At 34.1% G+C, this 23,661-nt stretch overlaps 31 non-coding genes across 31 annotated transcripts; all 31 read right to left on the bottom strand.

Annotated features, from left to right (window-relative positions):
• Nucleotides 1-297: 297 nt before the first annotated feature.
• Nucleotides 298-380, bottom strand: TRNAI-UAU (transfer RNA isoleucine (anticodon UAU)). The gene has a single exon. It is a non-coding gene; the product is annotated as a tRNA-Ile (tRNA).
• A 678-nt stretch (nt 381-1,058) lies between these two features.
• On the bottom strand, nt 1,059-1,141 carry TRNAI-UAU (transfer RNA isoleucine (anticodon UAU)). The gene has a single exon. It is a non-coding gene; the product is annotated as a tRNA-Ile (tRNA).
• A 678-nt stretch (nt 1,142-1,819) lies between these two features.
• On the bottom strand, nt 1,820-1,902 carry TRNAI-UAU (transfer RNA isoleucine (anticodon UAU)). Its single transcript has one exon. It is a non-coding gene; the product is annotated as a tRNA-Ile (tRNA).
• Nucleotides 1,903-2,580: 678 nt separating this feature from the next.
• TRNAL-CAG (transfer RNA leucine (anticodon CAG)) lies at nt 2,581-2,663 on the bottom strand. Its single transcript has one exon. It is a non-coding gene; the product is annotated as a tRNA-Leu (tRNA).
• Nucleotides 2,664-3,341: 678 nt separating this feature from the next.
• On the bottom strand, nt 3,342-3,424 carry TRNAI-UAU (transfer RNA isoleucine (anticodon UAU)). The gene has a single exon. It is a non-coding gene; the product is annotated as a tRNA-Ile (tRNA).
• A 678-nt stretch (nt 3,425-4,102) lies between these two features.
• TRNAI-UAU (transfer RNA isoleucine (anticodon UAU)) lies at nt 4,103-4,185 on the bottom strand. Its single transcript has one exon. It is a non-coding gene; the product is annotated as a tRNA-Ile (tRNA).
• Nucleotides 4,186-4,863: 678 nt separating this feature from the next.
• TRNAI-UAU (transfer RNA isoleucine (anticodon UAU)) lies at nt 4,864-4,946 on the bottom strand. The gene has a single exon. It is a non-coding gene; the product is annotated as a tRNA-Ile (tRNA).
• Nucleotides 4,947-5,624: 678 nt separating this feature from the next.
• On the bottom strand, nt 5,625-5,707 carry TRNAI-UAU (transfer RNA isoleucine (anticodon UAU)). Its single transcript has one exon. It is a non-coding gene; the product is annotated as a tRNA-Ile (tRNA).
• Nucleotides 5,708-6,385: 678 nt separating this feature from the next.
• Nucleotides 6,386-6,468, bottom strand: TRNAL-UAG (transfer RNA leucine (anticodon UAG)). The gene has a single exon. It is a non-coding gene; the product is annotated as a tRNA-Leu (tRNA).
• Nucleotides 6,469-7,146: 678 nt separating this feature from the next.
• Nucleotides 7,147-7,229, bottom strand: TRNAL-CAG (transfer RNA leucine (anticodon CAG)). Its single transcript has one exon. It is a non-coding gene; the product is annotated as a tRNA-Leu (tRNA).
• Nucleotides 7,230-7,907: 678 nt separating this feature from the next.
• TRNAL-CAG (transfer RNA leucine (anticodon CAG)) lies at nt 7,908-7,990 on the bottom strand. The gene has a single exon. It is a non-coding gene; the product is annotated as a tRNA-Leu (tRNA).
• A 671-nt stretch (nt 7,991-8,661) lies between these two features.
• Nucleotides 8,662-8,744, bottom strand: TRNAL-CAG (transfer RNA leucine (anticodon CAG)). Its single transcript has one exon. It is a non-coding gene; the product is annotated as a tRNA-Leu (tRNA).
• Nucleotides 8,745-9,421: 677 nt separating this feature from the next.
• Nucleotides 9,422-9,504, bottom strand: TRNAL-CAG (transfer RNA leucine (anticodon CAG)). Its single transcript has one exon. It is a non-coding gene; the product is annotated as a tRNA-Leu (tRNA).
• A 678-nt stretch (nt 9,505-10,182) lies between these two features.
• TRNAL-UAG (transfer RNA leucine (anticodon UAG)) lies at nt 10,183-10,265 on the bottom strand. The gene has a single exon. It is a non-coding gene; the product is annotated as a tRNA-Leu (tRNA).
• A 678-nt stretch (nt 10,266-10,943) lies between these two features.
• TRNAL-CAG (transfer RNA leucine (anticodon CAG)) lies at nt 10,944-11,026 on the bottom strand. The gene has a single exon. It is a non-coding gene; the product is annotated as a tRNA-Leu (tRNA).
• A 671-nt stretch (nt 11,027-11,697) lies between these two features.
• Nucleotides 11,698-11,780, bottom strand: TRNAL-CAG (transfer RNA leucine (anticodon CAG)). The gene has a single exon. It is a non-coding gene; the product is annotated as a tRNA-Leu (tRNA).
• A 677-nt stretch (nt 11,781-12,457) lies between these two features.
• Nucleotides 12,458-12,540, bottom strand: TRNAL-CAG (transfer RNA leucine (anticodon CAG)). The gene has a single exon. It is a non-coding gene; the product is annotated as a tRNA-Leu (tRNA).
• A 678-nt stretch (nt 12,541-13,218) lies between these two features.
• Nucleotides 13,219-13,301, bottom strand: TRNAL-CAG (transfer RNA leucine (anticodon CAG)). The gene has a single exon. It is a non-coding gene; the product is annotated as a tRNA-Leu (tRNA).
• A 671-nt stretch (nt 13,302-13,972) lies between these two features.
• Nucleotides 13,973-14,055, bottom strand: TRNAL-UAG (transfer RNA leucine (anticodon UAG)). Its single transcript has one exon. It is a non-coding gene; the product is annotated as a tRNA-Leu (tRNA).
• A 677-nt stretch (nt 14,056-14,732) lies between these two features.
• TRNAL-CAG (transfer RNA leucine (anticodon CAG)) lies at nt 14,733-14,815 on the bottom strand. The gene has a single exon. It is a non-coding gene; the product is annotated as a tRNA-Leu (tRNA).
• A 677-nt stretch (nt 14,816-15,492) lies between these two features.
• Nucleotides 15,493-15,575, bottom strand: TRNAL-UAG (transfer RNA leucine (anticodon UAG)). The gene has a single exon. It is a non-coding gene; the product is annotated as a tRNA-Leu (tRNA).
• A 679-nt stretch (nt 15,576-16,254) lies between these two features.
• On the bottom strand, nt 16,255-16,337 carry TRNAL-CAG (transfer RNA leucine (anticodon CAG)). The gene has a single exon. It is a non-coding gene; the product is annotated as a tRNA-Leu (tRNA).
• A 671-nt stretch (nt 16,338-17,008) lies between these two features.
• On the bottom strand, nt 17,009-17,091 carry TRNAL-CAG (transfer RNA leucine (anticodon CAG)). The gene has a single exon. It is a non-coding gene; the product is annotated as a tRNA-Leu (tRNA).
• A 677-nt stretch (nt 17,092-17,768) lies between these two features.
• On the bottom strand, nt 17,769-17,851 carry TRNAL-CAG (transfer RNA leucine (anticodon CAG)). The gene has a single exon. It is a non-coding gene; the product is annotated as a tRNA-Leu (tRNA).
• A 678-nt stretch (nt 17,852-18,529) lies between these two features.
• On the bottom strand, nt 18,530-18,612 carry TRNAL-CAG (transfer RNA leucine (anticodon CAG)). The gene has a single exon. It is a non-coding gene; the product is annotated as a tRNA-Leu (tRNA).
• A 671-nt stretch (nt 18,613-19,283) lies between these two features.
• Nucleotides 19,284-19,366, bottom strand: TRNAL-UAG (transfer RNA leucine (anticodon UAG)). Its single transcript has one exon. It is a non-coding gene; the product is annotated as a tRNA-Leu (tRNA).
• A 677-nt stretch (nt 19,367-20,043) lies between these two features.
• Nucleotides 20,044-20,126, bottom strand: TRNAL-CAG (transfer RNA leucine (anticodon CAG)). The gene has a single exon. It is a non-coding gene; the product is annotated as a tRNA-Leu (tRNA).
• A 677-nt stretch (nt 20,127-20,803) lies between these two features.
• TRNAL-CAG (transfer RNA leucine (anticodon CAG)) lies at nt 20,804-20,886 on the bottom strand. The gene has a single exon. It is a non-coding gene; the product is annotated as a tRNA-Leu (tRNA).
• A 678-nt stretch (nt 20,887-21,564) lies between these two features.
• Nucleotides 21,565-21,647, bottom strand: TRNAL-CAG (transfer RNA leucine (anticodon CAG)). The gene has a single exon. It is a non-coding gene; the product is annotated as a tRNA-Leu (tRNA).
• Nucleotides 21,648-22,325: 678 nt separating this feature from the next.
• On the bottom strand, nt 22,326-22,408 carry TRNAL-CAG (transfer RNA leucine (anticodon CAG)). The gene has a single exon. It is a non-coding gene; the product is annotated as a tRNA-Leu (tRNA).
• A 678-nt stretch (nt 22,409-23,086) lies between these two features.
• TRNAL-UAG (transfer RNA leucine (anticodon UAG)) lies at nt 23,087-23,169 on the bottom strand. Its single transcript has one exon. It is a non-coding gene; the product is annotated as a tRNA-Leu (tRNA).
• Between the last annotated feature and the right edge of the window lie 492 nt (nt 23,170-23,661).

Raw genomic sequence — 23,661 nt, 5'->3', positions numbered from 1 at the left:
CCCTCATTCTGAATTTGTGAGATATTTTATTTTGCTACCTCTGTAAATAAAGAATTGTGGATCAATTAATAAAAATAATATGATATACACATATGTGGTTGGTTTCAAGCTCTTTTATCCAGGGAGAATACAATCTGATCTTTTATTGCAACATGGGAAATAATGAAATAATTGATGCATTTTTTATGTTGTAAATTGAAAGAGATTTGCAGTGAGTGTTTGTCTAATTCTAAAGTCAATCTTTTCATAAGTAACAAGAAATAGAAACTGTAGAGCAAAGAAGAAAATGAATAACATTGTCAGAAGTGGGATTTGAACCCACGCCTCCAGAGGAGACTGCAACATAAACGCAGTGCCTTAGACCTTTCGGCCATCCTGACACATGAAACCACTGCTTTTTGAAAAGATGTATATTATGAAATAACCTATCTATCGTTACAATGACAATGTTGCTATTAAAACTGTTATTTTAAAAACTAGATATGAATTGCTTTTCCATTCATTTTAAAGAGGTTTCTAGTTGGCTTTACAATAAAAGTAAGTTTTGTTTTCCATGTTCAGGGTTGGAATCCAAGTGTCTAGAGTTTGTTCTCTAATGGATTTTAACTCAGCAATGAAATTAAATTTGTGAATCTTGCACAAACTGGCTACTTAATTTAGCTCATGGGTTTGATTGGATGCCATTGTAGTGGACCCCAGTGGGGTTTCTGTTCATGACCATTGGCTGAGAAGAGCAGTTTTCTTAAGCCAAAGATATGGAGCCCTCATTCTGAATTTGTGAGATATTTTATTTTGCTACCTCTGTAAATAAAGAATTGTGGATCAATTAATAAAAATAATATGATATACACATATGTGGTTGGTTTCAAGCTCTTTTATCCAGGGAGAATACAATCTGATCTTTTATTGCAACATGGGAAATAATGAAATAATTGATGCATTTTTTATGTTGTAAATTGAAAGAGATTTGCAGTGAGTGTTTGTCTAATTCTAAAGTTAATCTTTTCATAAGTAACAAGAAATAGAAACTGTAGAGCAAAGAAGAAAATGAATAACATTGTCAGAAGTGGGATTTGAACCCACGCCTCCAGAGGAGACTGCAACATAAACGCAGTGCCTTAGACCTTTCGGCCATCCTGACACATGAAACCACTGCTTTTTGAAAAGATGTATATTATGAAATAACCTATCTATCGTTACAATGACAATGTTGCTATTAAAACTGTTATTTTAAAAACTAGATATGAATTGCTTTTCCATTCATTTTAAAGAGGTTTCTAGTTGGCTTTACAATAAAAGTAAGTTTTGTTTTCCATGTTCAGGGTTGGAATCCAAGTGTCTAGAGTTTGTTCTCTAATGGATTTTAACTCAGCAATTAAATGAAATTTGTGAATCTTGCACAAACTGGCTACTTAATTTAGCTCATGGGTTTGATTGGATGCCATTGTAGTGGACCCCAGTGGGGTTTCTGTTCATGACCATTGGCTGAGAAGAGCAGTTTTCTTAAGCCAAAGATATGGAGCCCTCATTCTGAATTTGTGAGATATTTTATTTTGCTACCTCTGTAAATAAAGAATTGTGGATCAATTAATAAAAATAATATGATATACACATATGTGGTTGGTTTCAAGCTCTTTTATCCAGGGAGAATACAATCTGATCTTTTATTGCAACATGGGAAATAATGAAATAATTGATGCATTTTTTATGTTGTAAATTGAAAGAGATTTGCAGTGAGTGTTTGTCTAATTCTAAAGTCAATCTTTTCATAAGTAACAAGAAATAGAAACTGTAGAGCAAAGAAGAAAATGAATAACATTGTCAGAAGTGGGATTTGAACCCACGCCTCCAGAGGAGACTGCAACATAAACGCAGTGCCTTAGACCTTTCGGCCATCCTGACACATGAAACCACTGCTTTTTGAAAAGATGTATATTATGAAATAACCTATCTATCGTTACAATGACAATGTTGCTATTAAAACTGTTATTTTAAAAACTAGATATGAATTGCTTTTCCATTCATTTTAAAGAGGTTTCTAGTTGGCTTTACAATAAAAGTAAGTTTTGTTTTCCATGTTCAGGGTTGGAATCCAAGTGTCTAGAGTTTGTTCTCTAATGGATTTTAACTCAGCAATGAAATGAAATTTGTGAATCTTGCACAAACTGGCTACTTAATTTAGCTCATGGGTTTGATTGGATGCCATTGTAGTGGACCCCAGTGGGGTTTCTGTTCATGACCATTGGCTGAGAAGAGCAGTTTTCTTAAGCCAAAGATATGGAGCCCTCATTCTGAATTTGTGAGATATTTTATTTTGCTACCTCTGTAAATAAAGAATTGTGGATCAAATAATAAAAATAATATGATATACACATATGTGGTTGGTTTCAAGCTCTTTTATCCAGGGAGAATACAATCTGATCTTTTATTGCAACATGGGAAATAATGAAATAATTGATGCATTTTTTATATTGTAAATTGAAAGAGATTTGCAGTGAGTGTTTGTCTAATTCTAAAGTCAATCTTTTCATAAGTAACAAGAAATAGAAACTGTAGAGCAAAGAAGAAAATGAATAACATTGTCAGAAGTGGGATTTGATCCCACGCCTCTAGAGGAGACTGCGACCTGAACGCAGCACCTTAGTCCGCTCGGCCATCCTGACACATGAAACCACTGCTTTTTGAAAAGATGTATATTATGAAATAACCTATCTATCGTTACAATGACAATGTTGCTATTAAAACTGTTATTTTAAAAACTAGATATGAATTGCGTTTCCATTCATTTTAAAGAGGTTTCTAGTTGGCTTTACAATAAAAGTAAGTTTTGTAAACCATGTTCAGGGTTGGAATCCAAGTGTCTAGAGTTTGTTCTCTAATGGATTTTAACTCAGCAATGAAATGAAATTTGTGAATCTTGCACAAACTGGCTACTTAATTTAGCTCATGGGTTTGATTGGATGCCATTGTAGTGGACCCCAGTGGGGTTTCTGTTCATGACCATTGGCTGAGAAGAGCAGTTTTCTTAAGCCAAAGATATGGAGCCCTCATTCTGAATTTGTGAGATATTTTATTTTGCTACCTCTGTAAATAAAGAATTGTGGATCAAATAATAAAAATAATATGATATACACATATGTGGTTGGTTTCAAGCTCTTTTATCCAGGGAGAATACAATCTGATCTTTTATTGCAACATGGGAAATAATGAAATAATTGATGCATTTTTTATATTGTAAATTGAAAGAGATTTGCAGTGAGTGTTTGTCTAATTCTAAAATCAATCTTTTCATAAGTAACAAGAAATAGAAACTGTAGAGCAAAGAAGAAAATGAATAACATTGTCAGAAGTGGGATTTGAACCCACGCCTCCAGAGGAGACTGCAACATAAACGCAGTGCCTTAGACCTTTCGGCCATCCTGACACATGAAACCACTGCTTTTTGAAAAGATGTATATTATGAAATAACCTATCTATCGTTACAATGACAATGTTGCTATTAAAACTGTTATTTTAAAAACTAGATATGAATTGCTTTTCCATTCATTTTAAAGAGGTTTCTAGTTGGCTTTACAATAAAAGTAAGTTTTGTTTTCCATGTTCAGGGTTGGAATCCAAGTGTCTAGAGTTTGTTCTCTAATGGATTTTAACTCAGCAATGAAATGAAATTTGTGAATCTTGCACAAACTGGCTACTTAATTTAGCTCATGGGTTTGATTGGATGCCATTGTAGTGGACCCCAGTGGGGTTTCTGTTCATGACCATTGGCTGAGAAGAGCAGTTTTCTTAAGCCAAAGATATGGAGCCCTCATTCTGAATTTGTGAGATATTTTATTTTGCTACCTCTGTAAATAAAGAATTGTGGATCAATTAATAAAAATAATATGATATACACATATGTGGTTGGTTTCAAGCTCTTTTATCCAGGGAGAATACAATCTGTTTTTTTATTGCAACATGGGAAATAATGAAATAATTGATGCATTTTTTATGTTGTAAATTGAAAGAGATTTGCAGTGAGTGTTTGTCTAATTCTAAAGTCAATCTTTTCATAAGTAACAAGAAATAGAAACTGTAGAGCAAAGAAGAAAATGAATAACATTGTCAGAAGTGGGATTTGAACCCACGCCTCCAGAGGAGACTGCAACATAAACGCAGTGCCTTAGACCTTTCGGCCATCCTGACACATGAAACCACTGCTTTTTGAAAAGATGTATATTATGAAATAACCTATCTATCGTTACATTGACAATGTTGCTATTAAAACTGTTATTTTAAAAACTAGATATGAATTGCTTTTCCATTCATTTTAAAGAGGTTTCTAGTTGGCTTTACAATAAAAGTAAGTTTTGTTTTCCATGTTCAGGGTTGGAATCCAAGTGTCTAGAGTTTGTTCTCTAATGGATTTTAACTCAGCAATGAAATGAAATTTGTGAATCTTGCACAAACTGGCTACTTAATTTAGCTCATGGGTTTGATTGGATGCCATTGTAGTGGACCCCAGTGGGGTTTCTGTTCATGACCATTGGCTGAGAAGAGCAGTTTTCTTAAGCCAAAGATATGGAGCCCTCATTCTGAATTTGTGAGATATTTTATTTTGCTACCTCTGTAAATAAAGAATTGTGGATCAAATAATAAAAATAATATGATATACACATATGTGGTTGGTTTCAAGCTCTTTTATCCAGGGAGAATACAATCTGATCTTTTATTGCAACATGGGAAATAATGAAATAATTGATGCATTTTTTATATTGTAAATTGAAAGAGATTTGCAGTGAGTGTTTGTCTAATTCTAAAGTCAATCTTTTCATAAGTAACAAGAAATAGAAACTGTAGAGCAAAGAAGAAAATGAATAACATTGTCAGAAGTGGGATTTGAACCCACGCCTCCAGAGGAGACTGCAACATAAACGCAGTGCCTTAGACCTTTCGGCCATCCTGACACATGAAACCACTGCTTTTTGAAAAGATGTATATTATGAAATAACCTATCTATCGTTACAATGACAATGTTGCTATTAAAACTGTTATTTTAAAAACTAGATATGAATTGCTTTTCCATTCATTTTAAAGAGGTTTCTAGTTGGCTTTACAATAAAAGTAAGTTTTGTTTTCCATGTTCAGGGTTGGAATCCAAGTGTCTAGAGTTTGTTCTCTAATGGATTTTAACTCAGCAATTAAATGAAATTTGTGAATCTTGCACAAACTGGCTACTTAATTTAGCTCATGGGTTTGATTGGATGCCATTGTAGTGGACCCCAGTGGGGTTTCTGTTCATGACCATTGGCTGAGAAGAGCAGTTTTCTTAAGCCAAAGATATGGAGCCCTCATTCTGAATTTGTGAGATATTTTATTTTGCTACCTCTGTAAATAAAGAATTGTGGATCAATTAATAAAAATAATATGATATACACATATGTGGTTGGTTTCAAGCTCTTTTATCCAGGGAGAATACAATCTGATCTTTTATTGCAACATGGGAAATAATGAAATAATTGATGCATTTTTTATGTTGTAAATTGAAAGAGATTTGCAGTGAGTGTTTGTCTAATTCTAAAGTCAATCTTTTCATAAGTAACAAGAAATAGAAACTGTAGAGCAAAGAAGAAAATGAATAACATTGTCAGAAGTGGGATTTGAACCCACGCCTCCAGAGGAGACTGCAACATAAACGCAGTGCCTTAGACCTTTCGGCCATCCTGACACATGAAACCACTGCTTTTTGAAAAGATGTATATTATGAAATAACCTATCTATCGTTACAATGACAATGTTGCTATTAAAACTGTTATTTTAAAAACTAGATATGAATTGCTTTTCCATTCATTTTAAAGAGGTTTCTAGTTGGCTTTACAATAAAAGTAAGTTTTGTTTTCCATGTTCAGGGTTGGAATCCAAGTGTCTAGAGTTTGTTCTCTAATGGATTTTAACTCAGCAATGAAATTAAATTTGTGAATCTTGCACAAACTGGCTACTTAATTTAGCTCATGGGTTTGATTGGATGCCATTGTAGTGGACCCCAGTGGGGTTTCTGTTCATGACCATTGGCTGAGAAGAGCAGTTTTCTTAAGCCAAAGATATGGAGCCCTCATTCTGAATTTGTGAGATATTTTATTTTGCTACCTCTGTAAATAAAGAATTGTGGATCAATTAATAAAAATAATATGATATACACATATGTGGTTGGTTTCAAGCTCTTTTATCCAGGGAGAATACAATCTGATCTTTTATTGCAACATGGGAAATAATGAAATAATTGATGCATTTTTTATGTTGTAAATTGAAAGAGATTTGCAGTGAGTGTTTGTCTAATTCTAAAGTTAATCTTTTCATAAGTAACAAGAAATAGAAACTGTAGAGCAAAGAAGAAAATGAATAACATTGTCAGAAGTGGGATTTGAACCCACGCCTCCAGAGGAGACTGCGACCTAAACGCAGTGCCTTAGACCGCTTGGCCATCCTGACACATGAAACCACTGCTTTTTGAAAAGATGTATATTATGAAATAACCTATCTATCGTTACAATGACAATGTTGCTATTAAAACTGTTAATTTAAAAACTAGATATGAATTGCTTTTCCATTCATTTTAAAGAGGTTTCTAGTTGGCTTTACAATAAAAGTAAGTTTTGTTTTCCATGTTCAGGGTTGGAATCCAAGTGTCTAGAGTTTGTTCTCTAATGGATTTTAACTCAGCAATGAAATGAAATTTGTGAATCTTGCACAAACTGGCTACTTAATTTAGCTCATGGGTTTGATTGGATGCCATTGTAGTGGACCCCAGTGGGGTTTCTGTTCATGACCATTGGCTGAGAAGAGCAGTTTTCTTAAGCCAAAGATATGGAGCCCTCATTCTGAATTTGTGAGATATTTTATTTTGCTACCTCTAGAAATAAAGAATTGTAGATCAAATAATAAAAATAATATGATATACACATATGTGGTTGGTTTCAAGCTCTTTTATCCAGGGAGAATACAATCTGATCTTTTATTGCAACATGGGAAATAATGAAATAATTGATGCATTTTTTATATTGTAAATTGAAAGAGATTTGCAGTGAGTGTTTGTCTAATTCTAAAGTCAATCTTTTCATAAGTAACAAGAAATAGAAACTGTAGAGCAAAGAAGAAAATGAATAACATTGTCAGAAGTGGGATTTGAACCCACGCCTCCAGAGGAGACTGCGACCTGAACGCAGCACCTTAGTCCGCTCGGCCATCCTGACACATGAAACCACTGCTTTTTGAAAAGATGTATATTATGAAATAACCTATCTATCGTTACAATGACAATGTTGCTATTAAAACTGTTATTTTAAAAACTAGATATGAATTGCGTTTCCATTCATTTTAAAGAGGTTTCTAGTTGGCTTTACAATAAAAGTAAGTTTTGTAAACCATGTTCAGGGTTGGAATCCAAGTGTCTAGAGTTTGTTCTCTAATGGATTTTAACTCAGCAATGAAATGAAATTTGTGAATCTTGCACAAACTGGCTACTTAATTTAGCTCATGGGTTTGATTGGATGCCATTGTAGTGGACCCCAGTGGGGTTTCTGTTCATGACCATTGGCTGAGAAGAGCAGTTTTCTTAAGCCAAAGATATGGAGCCCTCATTCTGAATTTGTGAGATATTTTATTTTGCTACCTCTGTAAATAAAGAATTGTGGATCAAATAATAAAAATAATATGATATACACATATGTGGTTGGTTTCAAGCTCTTTTATCCAGGGAGAATACAATCTGATCTTTTATTGCAACATGGGAAATAAAGAAATAATTGATGCATTTTTTATGTTGTAAATTGAAAGAGATTTGCAGTGAGTGTTTGTCTAATTCTAAAGTCAATCTTTTCATAAGTAACAAGAAATAGAAACTGTAGAGCAAAGAAGAAAATGAATAACATTGTCAGAAGTGGGATTTGAACCCACGCCTCCAGAGGAGACTGCGACCTGAACGCAGCGCCTTAGACCGCTCGGCCATCCTGACACATGAAACCACTGCTTTTTGAAAAGATGTATATTATGAAATAACCTATCTATCGTTACAATGACAATGTTGCTATTAAAACTGTTATTTTAAAAACTAGATATGAATTGCTTTTCCATTCATTTTAAAGAGGTTTCTAGTTGGCTTTACAATAAAAGTAAGTTTTGTTTTCCATGTTCAGGGTTGGAATCCAAGTGTCTAGAGTTTGTTCTCTAATGGATTTTAACTCAGCAATGAAATGAAATTTGTGAATCTTGCACAAACTGGCTACTTAATTTAGCTCATGGGTTTGATTGGATGCCATTGTAGTGGACCCCAGTGTGGTTTCTGTTCATGACCATTGGCTGAGAAGAGCAGTTTTCTTAAGCCAAAGATATGGAGCCCTCATTCTGAATTTGTGAGATATTTTATTTTGCTACCTCTGTAAATAAAGAATTGTGGATCAAATAATAAAAATAATATGATATACACATATGTGGTTGGTTTCAAGCTCTTTTATCCAGGGAGAATACAATCTGATCTTTTATTGCAACATGGGAAATAATGAAATAATTGATGCATTTTTTATGTTGTAAATTTAAAGAGATTTGCAGTGAGTGTTTGTCTAATTCTAAAGTCAATCTTTTCACAAGAAATAGAAACTGTAGAGCAAAGAAGAAAATAAATAACATTGTCAGAAGTGGGATTTGAACCCACGCCTCCAGAAGAGACTGCGACCTGAACACAGCACCTTAGACCGCTCGGCCATCCTGACACATTAAACCACTGTGTTTTGAAAAGATATGTATTATGAAATAACCTATCTATAGTTACAATGACAATGTTGCTATTAAAACTGTTAATTTAAAAACTAGATATGAATTGCTTTTCCATTCATTTAAAGAGGTTTCTAGTTGGCTTTACAATAAAAGTAAGTTTTGTTTTCCATGTTCAGGGTTGGAATCCAAGTGTCTAGAGTTTGTTCTCTAATGGATTTTAACTCAGCAATGAAATGAAATTTGTGAATCTTGCACAAACTGGCTACTTAATTTAGCTCATGGGTTTGATTGGATGCCATTGTAGTGGACCCCAGTGGGGTTTCTGTTCATGACCATTGGCTGAGAAGAGCAGTTTTCTTAAGCCAAAGATATGGAGCCCTCATTCTGAATTTGTGAGATATTTTATTTTGCTACCTCTGTAAATAAAGAATTGTGGTTCAATTAATAAAAATAATATGATATACACATATGTGGTTGGTTTCAAGCTCTTTTATCCAGGGAGAATACAATCTGATCTTTTATTGCAACATGGGAAATAATGAAATAATTGATGCATTTTTTATGTTGTAAATTGAAAGAGATTTGCAGTGAGTGTTTGTCTAATTCTAAAGTCAATCTTTTCATAAGTAACAAGAAATAGAAACTGTAGAGCAAAGAAGAAAATAAATAACATTGTCAGAAGTGGGATTTGAACCCACGCCTCCAGAGGAGACTGCGATCTGAACGCAGCGCTTTAGACCGCTCGGCCATCCTGACACATGCAACCACTGTGTTTTGAAAAGAAGTATATTATGAAATAACCTATCTATAGTTACAATGACAATGTTGCTATTAAAACTGTTAATTTAAAAACTAGATATGAATTGCTTTTCCATTCATTTTAAAGAGGTTTCTAGTTGGCTTTACAATAAAAGTAAGTTTTGTTTTCCATGTTCAGGGTTGGAATCCAAGTGTCTAGAGTTTGTTCTCTAATGGATTTTAACTCAGCAATGAAATGAAATTTGTGAATCTTGCACAAACTGGCTACTTAATTTAGCTCATGGGTTTGATTGGATGCCATTGTAGTGGACCCCAGTGGGGTTTCTGTTCATGACCATTGGCTGAGAAGAGCAGTTTTCTTAAGCCAAAGATATGGAGCCCTCATTCTGAATTTGTGAGATATTTTATTTTGCTACCTCTAAAAATAAAGAATTGTAGATCAAATAATAAAAATAATATGATATACACATATGTGGTTGGTTTCAAGCTCTTTTATCCAGGGAGAATACAATCTGATCTTTTATTGCAACATGGGAAATAATGAAATAATTGATGCATTTTTTATGTTGTAAATTGAAAGAGATTTGCAGTGAGTGTTTGTCTAATTCTAAAGTCAATCTTTTCATAAGTAACAAGAAATAGAAACTGTAGAGCAAAGAAGAAAATGAATAACATTGTCAGAAGTGGGATTTGAACCCGCGCCTCTATAGGAGACTGCGACCTAAATGCAGCGCCTTAGACCGCTCGGCCATCCTGACACATGAAACCACTGCTTTTTGAAAAGATGTATATTATGAAATAACCTATCTATCGTTACAATGACAATGTTGCTATTAAAACTGTTAATTTAAAAACTAGATATGAATTGATTTTCCATTCATTTTAAAGAGGTTTCTAGTTGGCTTTACAATAAAAGTAAGTTTTGTTTTCCATGTTCAGGGTTGGAATCCAAGTGTCTAGAGTTTGTTCTCTAATGGATTTTAACTCAGCAATGAAATGAAATTTGTGAATCTTGCACAAACTGGCTACTTAATTTAGCTCATGGGTTTGATTGGATGCCATTGTAGTGGACCCCAGTGGGGTTTCTGTTCATGACCATTGGCTGAGAAGAGCAGTTTTCTTAAGCCAAAGATATGGAGCCCTCATTCTGAATTTGTGAGATATTTTATTTTGCTACCTCTAAAAATAAAGAATTGTAGATCAAATAATAAAAATAATATGATATACACATATGTGGTTGGTTTCAAGCTCTTTTATCCAGGGAGAATACAATCTGATCTTTTATTGCAACATGGGAAATAATGAAATAATTGATGCATTTTTTATATTGTAAATTGAAAGAGATTTGCAGTGAGTGTTTGTCTAATTCTAAAGTCAATCTTTTCATAAGTAACAAGAAATAGAAACTGTAGAGCAAAGAAGAAAATTAATAACATTGTCAGAAGTGGGATTTGAACCCACGCCTCCAGAGGAGACTGCGACCTGAACGCAGCACCTTAGTCCTCTCGGCCATCCTGACACATGAAACCACTGCTTTTTGAAAAGATGTATATTATGAAATAACCTATCTATCGTTACAATGACAATGTTGCTATTAAAACTGTTATTTTAAAAACTAGATATGAATTGCGTTTCCATTCATTTTAAAGAGGTTTCTAGTTGGCTTTACAATAAAAGTAAGTTTTGTAAACCATGTTCAGGGTTGGAATCCAAGTGTCTAGAGTTTGTTCTCTAATGGATTTTAACTCAGCAATGAAATGAAATTTGTGAATCTTGCACAAACTGGCTACTTAATTTAGCTCATGGGTTTGATTGGATGCCATTGTAGTGGACCCCAGTGGGGTTTCTGTTCATGACCATTGGCTGAGAAGAGCAGTTTTCTTAAGCCAAAGATATGGAGCCCTCATTCTGAATTTGTGAGATATTTTATTTTGCTACCTCTGTAAATAAAGAATTGTGGATCAAATAATAAAAATAATATGATATACACATATGTGGTTGGTTTCAAGCTCTTTTATCCAGGGAGAATACAATCTGATCTTTTATTGCAACATGGGAAATAATGAAATAATTGATGCATTTTTTATGTTGTAAATTTAAAGAGATTTGCAGTGAGTGTTTGTCTAATTCTAAAGTCAATCTTTTCACAAGAAATAGAAACTGTAGAGCAAAGAAGAAAATAAATAACATTGTCAGAAGTGGGATTTGAACCCACACCTCCAGAAGAGACTGCGACCTGAACACAGCGCCTTAGACCGCTCGGCCATCCTGACACATTAAACCACTGTGTTTTGAAAAGATATGTATTATGAAATAACCTATCTATAGTTACAATGACAATGTTGCTATTAAAACTGTTAATTTAAAAACTAGATATGAATTGCTTTTCCATTCATTTAAAGAGGTTTCTAGTTGGCTTTACAATAAAAGTAAGTTTTGTTTTCCATGTTCAGGGTTGGAATCCAAGTGTCTAGAGTTTGTTCTCTAATGGATTTTAACTCAGCAATGAAATGAAATTTGTGAATCTTGCACAAACTGGCTACTTAATTTAGCTCATGGGTTTGATTGGATGCCATTGTAGTGGACCCCAGTGGGGTTTCTGTTCGTGACCATTGGCTGAGAAGAGCAGTTTTCTTAAGCCAAAGATATGGAGCCCTCATTCTGAATTTGTGAGATATTTTATTTTGCTACCTCTGTAAATAAAGAATTGTGGTTCAATTAATAAAAATAATATGATATACACATATGTGGTTGGTTTCAAGCTCTTTTATCCAGGGAGAATACAATCTGATCTTTTATTGCAACATGGGAAATAATGAAATAATTGATGCATTTTTTATGTTGTAAATTGAAAGAGATTTGCAGTGAGTGTTTGTCTAATTCTAAAGTCAATCTTTTCATAAGTAACAAGAAATAGAAACTGTAGAGCAAAGAAGAAAATAAATAACATTGTCAGAAGTGGGATTTGAACCCACGCCTCCAGAGGAGACTGCGACCTGAACGCAGCGCCTTAGACCGCTCGGCCATCCTGACACATGAAACCACTTCTTTTTTAAAAGATGTATATTATGAAATAACCTATCTATCGTTACAATGACAATGTTGCTATTAAAACTGTTATTTTAAAAACTAGATATGAATTGCTTTTCCATTCATTTTAAAGAGGTTTCTAGTTGGCTTTACAATAAAAGTAAGTTTTGTTTTCCATGTTCAGGGTTGGAATCCAAGTGTCTAGAGTTTGTTCTCTAATGGATTTTAACTCAGCAATGAAATGAAATTTGTGAATCTTGCACAAACTGGCTACTTAATGTAGCTCATGGGTTTGATTGGATGCCATTGTAGTGGACCCCAGTGGGGTTTCTGTTCATGACCATTGGCTTAGAAGAGCAGTTTTCTTAAGCCAAAGATATGGAGCCCTCATTCTGAATTTGTGAGATATTTTATTTTGCTACCTCTGTAAATAAAGAATTGTGGATCAAATAATAAAAATAATATGATATACACGTATGTGGTTGGTTTCAAGCTCTTTTATCCAGGGAGAATACAATCTGATCTTTTATTGCAACATGGGAAATAAAGAAATAATTGATGCATTTTTTATGTTGTAAATTGAAAGAGATTTGCAGTGAGTGTTTGTCTAATTCTAAAGTCAATCTTTTCATAAGTAACAAGAAATAGAAACTGTAGAGCAAAGAAGAAAATGAATAACATTGTCAGAAGTGGGATTTGAACCCACGCCTCCAGAGGAGACTGCGACCTGAACGCAGCACCTTAGTCCTCTCGGCCATCCTGACACATGAAACCACTGCTTTTTGAAAAGATGTATATTATGAAATAACCTATCTATCGTTACAATGACAATGTTGCTATTAAAACTGTTATTTTAAAAACTAGATATGAATTGCGTTTCCATTCATTTTAAAGAGGTTTCTAGTTGGCTTTACAATAAAAGTAAGTTTTGTAAACCATGTTCAGGGTTGGAATCCAAGTGTCTAGAGTTTGTTCTCTAATGGATTTTAACTCAGCAATGAAATGAAATTTGTGAATCTTGCACAAACTGGCTACTTAATTTAGCTCATGGGTTTGATTGGATGCCATTGTAGTGGACCCCAGTGGGGTTTCTGTTCATGACCATTGGCTGAGAAGAGCAGTTTTCTTAAGCCAAAGATATGGAGCCCTCATTCTGAATTTGTGAGATATTTTATTTTGCTACCTCTGTAAATAAAGAATTGTGGATCAAATAATAAAAATAATATGATATACACATATGTGGTTGGTTTCAAGCTCTTTTATCCAGGGAGAATACAATCTGATCTTTTATTGCAACATGGGAAATAATGAAATAATTGATGCATTTTTTATTTTGTAAATTTAAAGAGATTTGCAGTGAGTGTTTGTCTAATTCTAAAGTCAATCTTTTCACAAGAAATAGAAACTGTAGAGCAAAGAAGAAAATAAATAACATTGTCAGAAGTGGGATTTGAACCCACACCTCCAGAAGAGACTGCGACCTAAACACAGCGCCTTAGACCGCTCGGCCATCCTGACACATTAAACCACTGTGTTTTGAAAAGATATGTATTATGAAATAACCTATCTATAGTTACAATGACAATGTTGCTATTAAAACTGTTAATTTAAAAACTAGATATGAATTGCTTTTCCATTCATTTAAAGAGGTTTCTAGTTGGCTTTACAATAAAAGTAAGTTTTGTTTTCCATGTTGAGGGTTGGAATCCAAGTGTCTAGAGTTTGTTCTCTAATGGATTTTAACTCAGCAATGAAATTAAATTTGTGAATCTTGCACAAACTGGCTACTTAATTTAGCTCATGGGTTTGATTGGATGCCATTGTAGTGGACCCCAGTGGGGTTTCTGTTCATGACCATTGGCTGAGAAGAGCAGTTTTCTTAAGCCAAAGATATGGAGCCCTCATTCTGAATTTGTGAGATATTTTATTTTGCTACCTCTGTAAATAAAGAAGTGTGGTTCAATTAATAAAAATAATATGATATACACATATGTGGTTGGTTTCAAGCTCTTTTATCCAGGGAGAATACAATCTGATCTTTTATTGCAACATGGGAAATAATGAAATAATTGATGCATTTTTTATGTTGTAAATTGAAAGAGATTTGCAGTGAGTGTTTGTCTAATTCTAAAGTCAATCTTTTCACAAGTAACAAGAAATAGAAACTGTAGAGCAAAGAAGAAAATGAATAACATTGTCAGAAGTGGGATTTGAACCGACGCCTCCAGAGGAGACTGCGACCTGAACGCAGCACCTTAGACCGTTCGGCCATCCTGACACATTAAACCACTGTGTTTTGAAAAGATGTATATTATGAAATAACCTATCTATAGTTACAATGACAATGTTGCTATTAAAACTGTTAATTTAAAAACTAGATATGAATTGCTTTTCCATTCATTTAAAGAGGTTTCTAGTTGGCTTTACAATAAAAGTAAGTTTTGTTTTCCATGTTCAGGGTTGGAATCCAAGTGTCTAGAGTTTGTTCTCTAATGGATTTTAACTCAGCAATGAAATGAAATTTGTGAATCTTGCACAAACTGGCTACTTAATTTAGCTCATGGGTTTGATTGGATGCCATTGTAGTGGACCCCAGTGGGGTTTCTGTTCATGACCATTGGCTGAGAAGAGCAGTTTTCTTAAGCCAAAGATATGGAGCCCTCATTCTGAATTTGTGAGATATTGTATTTTGCTACCTCTGTAAATAAAGAATTGTGGATCAAATAATAAAAATAATATGATATACACATATGTGGTTGGTTTCAAGCTCTTTTATCCAGGGAGAATACAATCTGATCTTTTATTGCAACATGGGAAATAATGAAATAATTGATGCATTTTTTATGTTGTAAATTGAAAGAGATTTGCAGTGAGTGTTTGTCTAATTCTAAAGTCAATCTTTTCATAAGTAACAAGAAATAGAAACTGTAGAGCAAAGAAGAAAATGAATAACATTGTCAGAAGTGGGATTTGAACCCGCGCCTCTATAGGAGACTGCGACCTAAATGCAGCGCCTTAGACCGCTCGGCCATCCTGACACATGAAACCACTGCTTTTTGAAAAGATGTATATTATGAAATAACCTATCTATCGTTACAATGACAATGTTGCTATTAAAACTGTTAATTTAAAAAACTAGATATGAATTGATTTTCCATTCATTTTAAAGAGGTTTCTAGTTGGCTTTACAATAAAAGTAAGTTTTGTTTTCCATGTTCAGGGTTGGAATCCAAGTGTCTAGAGTTTGTTCTCTAATGGATTTTAACTCAGCAATGAAATGAAATTTGTGAATCTTGCACAAACTGGCTACTTAATTTAGCTCATGGGTTTGATTGGATGCCATTGTAGTGGACCCCAGTGGGGTTTCTGTTCATGACCATTGGCTGAGAAGAGCAGTTTTCTTAAGCCAAAGATATGGAGCCCTCATTCTGAATTTGTGAGATATTTTATTTTGCTACCTCTAAAAATAAAGAATTGTAGATCAAATAATAAAAATAATATGATATACACATATGTGGTTGGTTTCAAGCTCTTTTATCCAGGGAGAATACAATCTGATCTTTTATTGCAACATGGGAAATAATGAAATAATTGATGCATTTTTTATATTGTAAATTGAAAGAGATTTGCAGTGAGTGTTTGTCTAATTCTAAAGTCAATCTTTTCATAAGTAACAAGAAATAGAAACTGTAGAGCAAAGAAGAAAATTAATAACATTGTCAGAAGTGGGATTTGAACCCACGCCTCCAGAGGAGACTGCGACCTGAACGCAGCACCTTAGTCCTCTCGGCCATCCTGACACATGAAACCACTGCTTTTTGAAAAGATGTATATTATGAAATAACCTATCTATCGTTACAATGACAATGTTGCTATTAAAACTGTTATTTTAAAAACTAGATATGAATTGCGTTTCCATTCATTTTAAAGAGGTTTCTAGTTGGCTTTACAATAAAAGTAAGTTTTGTAAACCATGTTCAGGGTTGGAATCCAAGTGTCTAGAGTTTGTTCTCTAATGGATTTTAACTCAGCAATGAAATGAAATTTGTGAATCTTGCACAAACTGGCTACTTAATTTAGCTCATGGGTTTGATTGGATGCCATTGTAGTGGACCCCAGTGGGGTTTCTGTTCATGACCATTGGCTGAGAAGAGCAGTTTTCTTAAGCCAAAGATATGGAGCCCTCATTCTGAATTTGTGAGATATTTTATTTTGCTACCTCTGTAAATAAAGAATTGTGGATCAAATAATAAAAATAATATGATATACACATATGTGGTTGGTTTCAAGCTCTTTTATCCAGGGAGAATACAATCTGATCTTTTATTGCAACATGGGAAATAATGAAATAATTGATGCATTTTTTATGTTGTAAATTTAAAGAGATTTGCAGTGAGTGTTTGTCTAATTCTAAAGTCAATCTTTTCACAAGAAATAGAAACTGTAGAGCAAAGAAGAAAATAAATAACATTGTCAGAAGTGGGATTTGAACCCACACCTCCAGAAGAGACTGCGACCTGAACACAGCGCCTTAGACCGCTCGGCCATCCTGACACATTAAACCACTGTGTTTTGAAAAGATATGTATTATGAAATAACCTATCTATAGTTACAATGACAATGTTGCTATTAAAACTGTTAATTTAAAAACTAGATATGAATTGCTTTTCCATTCATTTAAAGAGGTTTCTAGTTGGCTTTACAATAAAAGTAAGTTTTGTTTTCCATGTTCAGGGTTGGAATCCAAGTGTCTAGAGTTTGTTCTCTAATGGATTTTAACTCAGCAATGAAATGAAATTTGTGAATCTTGCACAAACTGGCTACTTAATTTAGCTCATGGGTTTGATTGGATGCCATTGTAGTGGACCCCAGTGGGGTTTCTGTTCGTGACCATTGGCTGAGAAGAGCAGTTTTCTTAAGCCAAAGATATGGAGCCCTCATTCTGAATTTGTGAGATATTTTATTTTGCTACCTCTGTAAATAAAGAATTGTGGTTCAATTAATAAAAATAATATGATATACACATATGTGGTTGGTTTCAAGCTCTTTTATCCAGGGAGAATACAATCTGATCTTTTATTGCAACATGGGAAATAATGAAATAATTGATGCATTTTTTATGTTGTAAATTGAAAGAGATTTGCAGTGAGTGTTTGTCTAATTCTAAAGTCAATCTTTTCATAAGTAACAAGAAATAGAAACTGTAGAGCAAAGAAGAAAATAAATAACATTGTCAGAAGTGGGATTTGAACCCACGCCTCCAGAGGAGACTGCGACCTGAACGCAGCGCCTTAGACCGCTCGGCCATCCTGACACATGAAACCACTTCTTTTTTAAAAGATGTATATTATGAAATAACCTATCTATCGTTACAATGACAATGTTGCTATTAAAACTGTTATTTTAAAAACTAGATATGAATTGCTTTTCCATTCATTTTAAAGAGGTTTCTAGTTGGCTTTACAATAAAAGTAAGTTTTGTTTTCCATGTTCAGGGTTGGAATCCAAGTGTCTAGAGTTTGTTCTCTAATGGATTTTAACTCAGCAATGAAATGAAATTTGTGAATCTTGCACAAACTGGCTACTTAATGTAGCTCATGGGTTTGATTGGATGCCATTGTAGTGGACCCCAGTGGGGTTTCTGTTCATGACCATTGGCTTAGAAGAGCAGTTTTCTTAAGCCAAAGATATGGAGCCCTCATTCTGAATTTGTGAGATATTTTATTTTGCTACCTCTGTAAATAAAGAATTGTGGATCAAATAATAAAAATAATATGATATACACGTATGTGGTTGGTTTCAAGCTCTTTTATCCAGGGAGAATACAATCTGATCTTTTATTGCAACATGGGAAATAAAGAAATAATTGATGCATTTTTTATGTTGTAAATTGAAAGAGATTTGCAGTGAGTGTTTGTCTAATTCTAAAGTCAATCTTTTCATAAGTAACAAGAAATAGAAACTGTAGAGCAAAGAAGAAAATGAATAACATTGTCAGAAGTGGGATTTGAACCCACGCCTCCAGAGGAGACTGCGACCTGAACGCAGCACCTTAGTCCTCTCGGCCATCCTGACACATGAAACCACTGCTTTTTGAAAAGATGTATATTATGAAATAACCTATCTATCGTTACAATGACAATGTTGCTATTAAAACTGTTATTTTAAAAACTAGATATGAATTGCGTTTCCATTCATTTTAAAGAGGTTTCTAGTTGGCTTTACAATAAAAGTAAGTTTTGTAAACCATGTTCAGGGTTGGAATCCAAGTGTCTAGAGTTTGTTCTCTAATGGATTTTAACTCAGCAATGAAATGAAATTTGTGAATCTTGCACAAACTGGCTACTTAATTTAGCTCATGGGTTTGATTGGATGCCATTGTAGTGGACCCCAGTGGGGTTTCTGTTCATGACCATTGGCTGAGAAGAGCAGTTTTCTTAAGCCAAAGATATGGAGCCCTCATTCTGAATTTGTGAGATATTTTATTTTGCTACCTCTGTAAATAAAGAATTGTGGATCAAATAATAAAAATAATATGATATACACATATGTGGTTGGTTTCAAGCTCTTTTATCCAGGGAGAATACAATCTGATCTTTTATTGCAACATGGGAAATAATGAAATAATTGATGCATTTTTTATTTTGTAAATTTAAAGAGATTTGCAGTGAGTGTTTGTCTAATTCTAAAGTCAATCTTTTCACAAGAAATAGAAACTGTAGAGCAAAGAAGAAAATAAATAACATTGTCAGAAGTGGGATTTGAACCCACACCTCCAGAAGAGACTGCGACCTAAACACAGCGCCTTAGACCGCTCGGCCATCCTGACACATTAAACCACTGTGTTTTGAAAAGATATGTATTATGAAATAACCTATCTATAGTTACAATGACAATGTTGCTATTAAAACTGTTAATTTAAAAACTAGATATGAATTGCTTTTCCATTCATTTAAAGAGGTTTCTAGTTGGCTTTACAATAAAAGTAAGTTTTGTTTTCCATGTTGAGGGTTGGAATCCAAGTGTCTAGAGTTTGTTCTCTAATGGATTTTAACTCAGCAATGAAATTAAATTTGTGAATCTTGCACAAACTGGCTACTTAATTTAGCTCATGGGTTTGATTGGATGCCATTGTAGTGGACCCCAGTGGGGTTTCTGTTCATGACCATTGGCTGAGAAGAGCAGTTTTCTTAAGCCAAAGATATGGAGCCCTCATTCTGAATTTGTGAGATATTTTATTTTGCTACCTCTGTAAATAAAGAATTGTGGTTCAATTAATAAAAATAATATGATATACACATATGTGGTTGGTTTCAAGCTCTTTTATCCAGGGAGAATACAATCTGATCTTTTATTGCAACATGGGAAATAATGAAATAATTGATGCATTTTTTATGTTGTAAATTGAAAGAGATTTGCAGTGAGTGTTTGTCTAATTCTAAAGTCAATCTTTTCACAAGTAACAAGAAATAGAAACTGTAGAGCAAAGAAGAAAATGAATAACATTGTCAGAAGTGGGATTTGAACCCACGCCTCCAGAGGAGACTGCGACCTGAACGCAGCACCTTAGACCGTTCGGCCATCCTGACACATTAAACCACTGTGTTTTGAAAAGATGTATATTATGAAATAACCTATCTATAGTTACAATGACAATGTTGCTATTAAAACTGTTAATTTAAAAACTAGATATGAATTGCTTTTCCATTCATTTAAAGAGGTTTCTAGTTGGCTTTACAATAAAAGTAAGTTTTGTTTTCCATGTTCAGGGTTGGAATCCAAGTGTCTAGAGTTTGTTCTCTAATGGATTTTAACTCAGCAATGAAATGAAATTTGTGAATCTTGCACAAACTGGCTACTTAATTTAGCTCATGGGTTTGATTGGATGCCATTGTAGTGGACCCCAGTGGGGTTTCTGTTCATGACCATTGGCTGAGAAGAGCAGTTTTCTTAAGCCAAAGATATGGAGCCCTCATTCTGAATTTGTGAGATATTGTATTTTGCTACCTCTGTAAATAAAGAATTGTGGATCAAATAATAAAAATAATATGATATACACATATGTGGTTGGTTTCAAGCTCTTTTATCCAGGGAGAATACAATCTGATCTTTTATTGCAACATGGGAAATAATGAAATAATTGATGCATTTTTTATGTTGTAAATTGAAAGAGATTTGCAGTGAGTGTTTGTCTAATTCTAAAGTCAATCTTTTCATAAGTAACAAGAAATAGAAACTATAGAACAAAGAAGAAAATGAATAACATTGTCAGAAGTGGGATTTGAACCCACGCCTCCAGAGGAGACTGCGACCTGAACGCAGCGCCTTAGACCGCTCGGCCATCCTGACACATGAAACCACTGCTTTTTGAAAAGATGTATATTATGAAATAACCTATCTATCGTTACAATGACAATGTTGCTATTAAAACTGTTAATTTAAAAACTAGATATGAATTGCTTTTCCATTCATTTTAAAGAGGTTTCTAGTTGGCTTTACAATAAAAGTAAGTTTTGTTTTCCATGTTCAGGGTTGGAATCCAAGTGTCTAGAGTTTGTTCTCTAATGGATTTTAACTCAGCAATGAAATGAAATTTGTGAATCTTGCACAAACTGGCTACTTAATTTAGCTCATGGGTTTGATTGGATGCCATTGTAGTGGACCCCAGTGGGGTTTCTGTTCATGACCATTGGCTGAGAAGAGCAGTTTTCTTAAGCCAAAGATATGGAGCCCTCATTCTGAATTTGTGAGATATTTTATTTTGCTACCTCTGTAAATAAAGAATTGTGGATCAAATAATAAAAATAATATGATATACACATATGTGGTTGGTTTCAAGCTCTTTTATCCAGGGAGAATACAATCTGATCTTTTATTGCAACATGGGAAATAATGAAATAATTGATGCATTTTTTATGTTGTAAATTGAAAGAGATTTGCAGTGAGTGTTTGTCTAATTCTAAAGTCAATCTTTTCATAAGTAACAAGAAATAGAAACTGTAGAACAAAGAAGAAAATGAATAACATTGTCAGAAGTGGGATTTGAACCCACGCCTCCAGAGGAGACTGCGACCTGAACGCAGCGCCTTAGACCGCTCGGCCATCCTGACACATGAAACCACTGTGTTTTGAAAAGATGTATATTATGAAATAACCTATCTATCGTTACAATGACAATGTTGCTATTAAAACTGTTATTTTAAAAACTAGATATGAATTGCTTTTCCATTCATTTTAAAGAGGTTTCTAGTTGGCTTTACAATAAAAGTAAGTTTTGTTTTCCATGTTCCGGGTTGGAATCGAAGTGTCTAGAGTTTGTTCTCTAATGGATTTTAACTCAGCAATGAAATGAAATTTGTGAATCTTGCACAAACTGGCTACTTAATTTAGCTCATGGGTTTGATTGGATGCCATTGTAGTGGACCCCAGTGGGGTTTCTGTTCATGACCATTGGCTGAGAAGAGCAGTTTTCTTAAGCCAAAGATATGGAGCCCTCATTCTGAATTTGTGAGATATTTTATTTTGCTACCTCTGTAAATAAAGAATTGTGGATCAAATAATAAAAATAATATGATATACACATATGTGGTTGGTTTCAAGCTCTTTTATCCAGGGAGAATACAATCTGATCTTTTATTGCAACATGGGAAATAATGAAATAATTGATGCATTTTTTATGTTGTAAATTGAAAGAGATTTGCAGTGAGTGTTTGTCTAATTCTAAAGTCAATCTTTTCATAAGTAACAAGAAATAGAAACTGTAGAGCAAAGAAGAAAATGAATAACATTGTCAGAAGTGGGATTTGAACCCACGCCTCCAGAGGAGACTGCGACCTGAACGCAGCGCCTTAGACCGCTCGGCCATCCTGACACACGAAACCACTGCTTTTTGAAAAGATGTATATTATGAAATAACCTATCTATCGTTACAATGACAATGTTGCTATTAAAACTGTTATTTTAAAAACTAGATATGAATTGCTTTTCCATTCATTTTAAAGAGGTTTCTAGTTGGCTTTACAATAAAAGTAAGTTTTGTTTTCCATGTTCAGGGTTGGAATCCAAGTGTCTAGAGTTTGTTCTCTAATGGATTTTAACTCAGCAATGAAATGAAATTTGTGAATCTTGCACAAACTGGCTACTTAATTTAGCTCATGGGTTTGATTGGATGCCATTGTAGTGGACCCCAGTGGGGTTTCTGTTCATGACCATAGGCTGAGAAGAGCAGTTTTCTTAAGCCAAAGATATGGAGCCCTCATTCTGAATTTGTGAGATATTGTATTTTGCTACCTCTGTAAATAAAGAATTGTGGATCAAATAATAAAAATAATATGATATACACATATGTGGTTGGTTTCAAGCTCTTTTATCCAGGGAGAATACAATCTGATCTTTTATTGCAACATGGGAAATAATGAAATAATTGATGTATTTTTTATGTTGTAAATTGAAAGAGATTTGCAGTGAGTGTTTGTCTAATTCTAAAGTCAATCTTTTCATAAGTAACAAGAAATAGAAACTGTAGAGCAAAGAAGAAAATGAATAACATTGTTAGAAGTGGGATTTGAACCCACGCCTCTAGAGGAGACTGCGACCTAAACGCAGCGCCTTAGACCGCTCGGCCATCCTGACACATGAAACCACTGCTTTTTGAAAAGATGTATATTATGAAATAACCTATCTATCGTTACAATGACAATGTAATTGTAACGCTCGGACATCCTGACACATGAAAGAAGTGGGATTTGAACCCAAGCCTCCAGAGGAGACTGCGACCTGAACGCAGCGCCTTAGACCGCTCGGCCATCCTGACACATTAAACCACTGTGTTTTGAAAAGATGCATATTATGAAATAACCATTGTCATAACAATGACAATGTTGCTATTAAAACTGTTATTTTAAAAACTAGATATGAATTGCTTTTCCATTCATTTTAAAGAGGTTTCTAGTTGGCTTTACAATAAAAGTAAGTTTTGTTTTCCATGTTCAGGGTTGGAATCCAAGTGTCTAGAGTTTGTTCTCTAATGGATTTTAACTCAGCAATGAAATGAAATTTGTGAATCTTGCACAAACTGGCTACTTAATTTAGCTCATGGGTTTGATTGGATGCCATTGTAGTGGA

This window comes from Pseudophryne corroboree, chromosome 1, assembly GCF_028390025.1.
Source record: "Pseudophryne corroboree isolate aPseCor3 chromosome 1, aPseCor3.hap2, whole genome shotgun sequence".
Taxonomy (NCBI): Eukaryota; Metazoa; Chordata; class Amphibia; order Anura; family Myobatrachidae; genus Pseudophryne; species Pseudophryne corroboree.
Note: the sequence above shows the minus strand (reverse complement) of the source record. Positions and strands in the feature narration are given on the sequence as shown.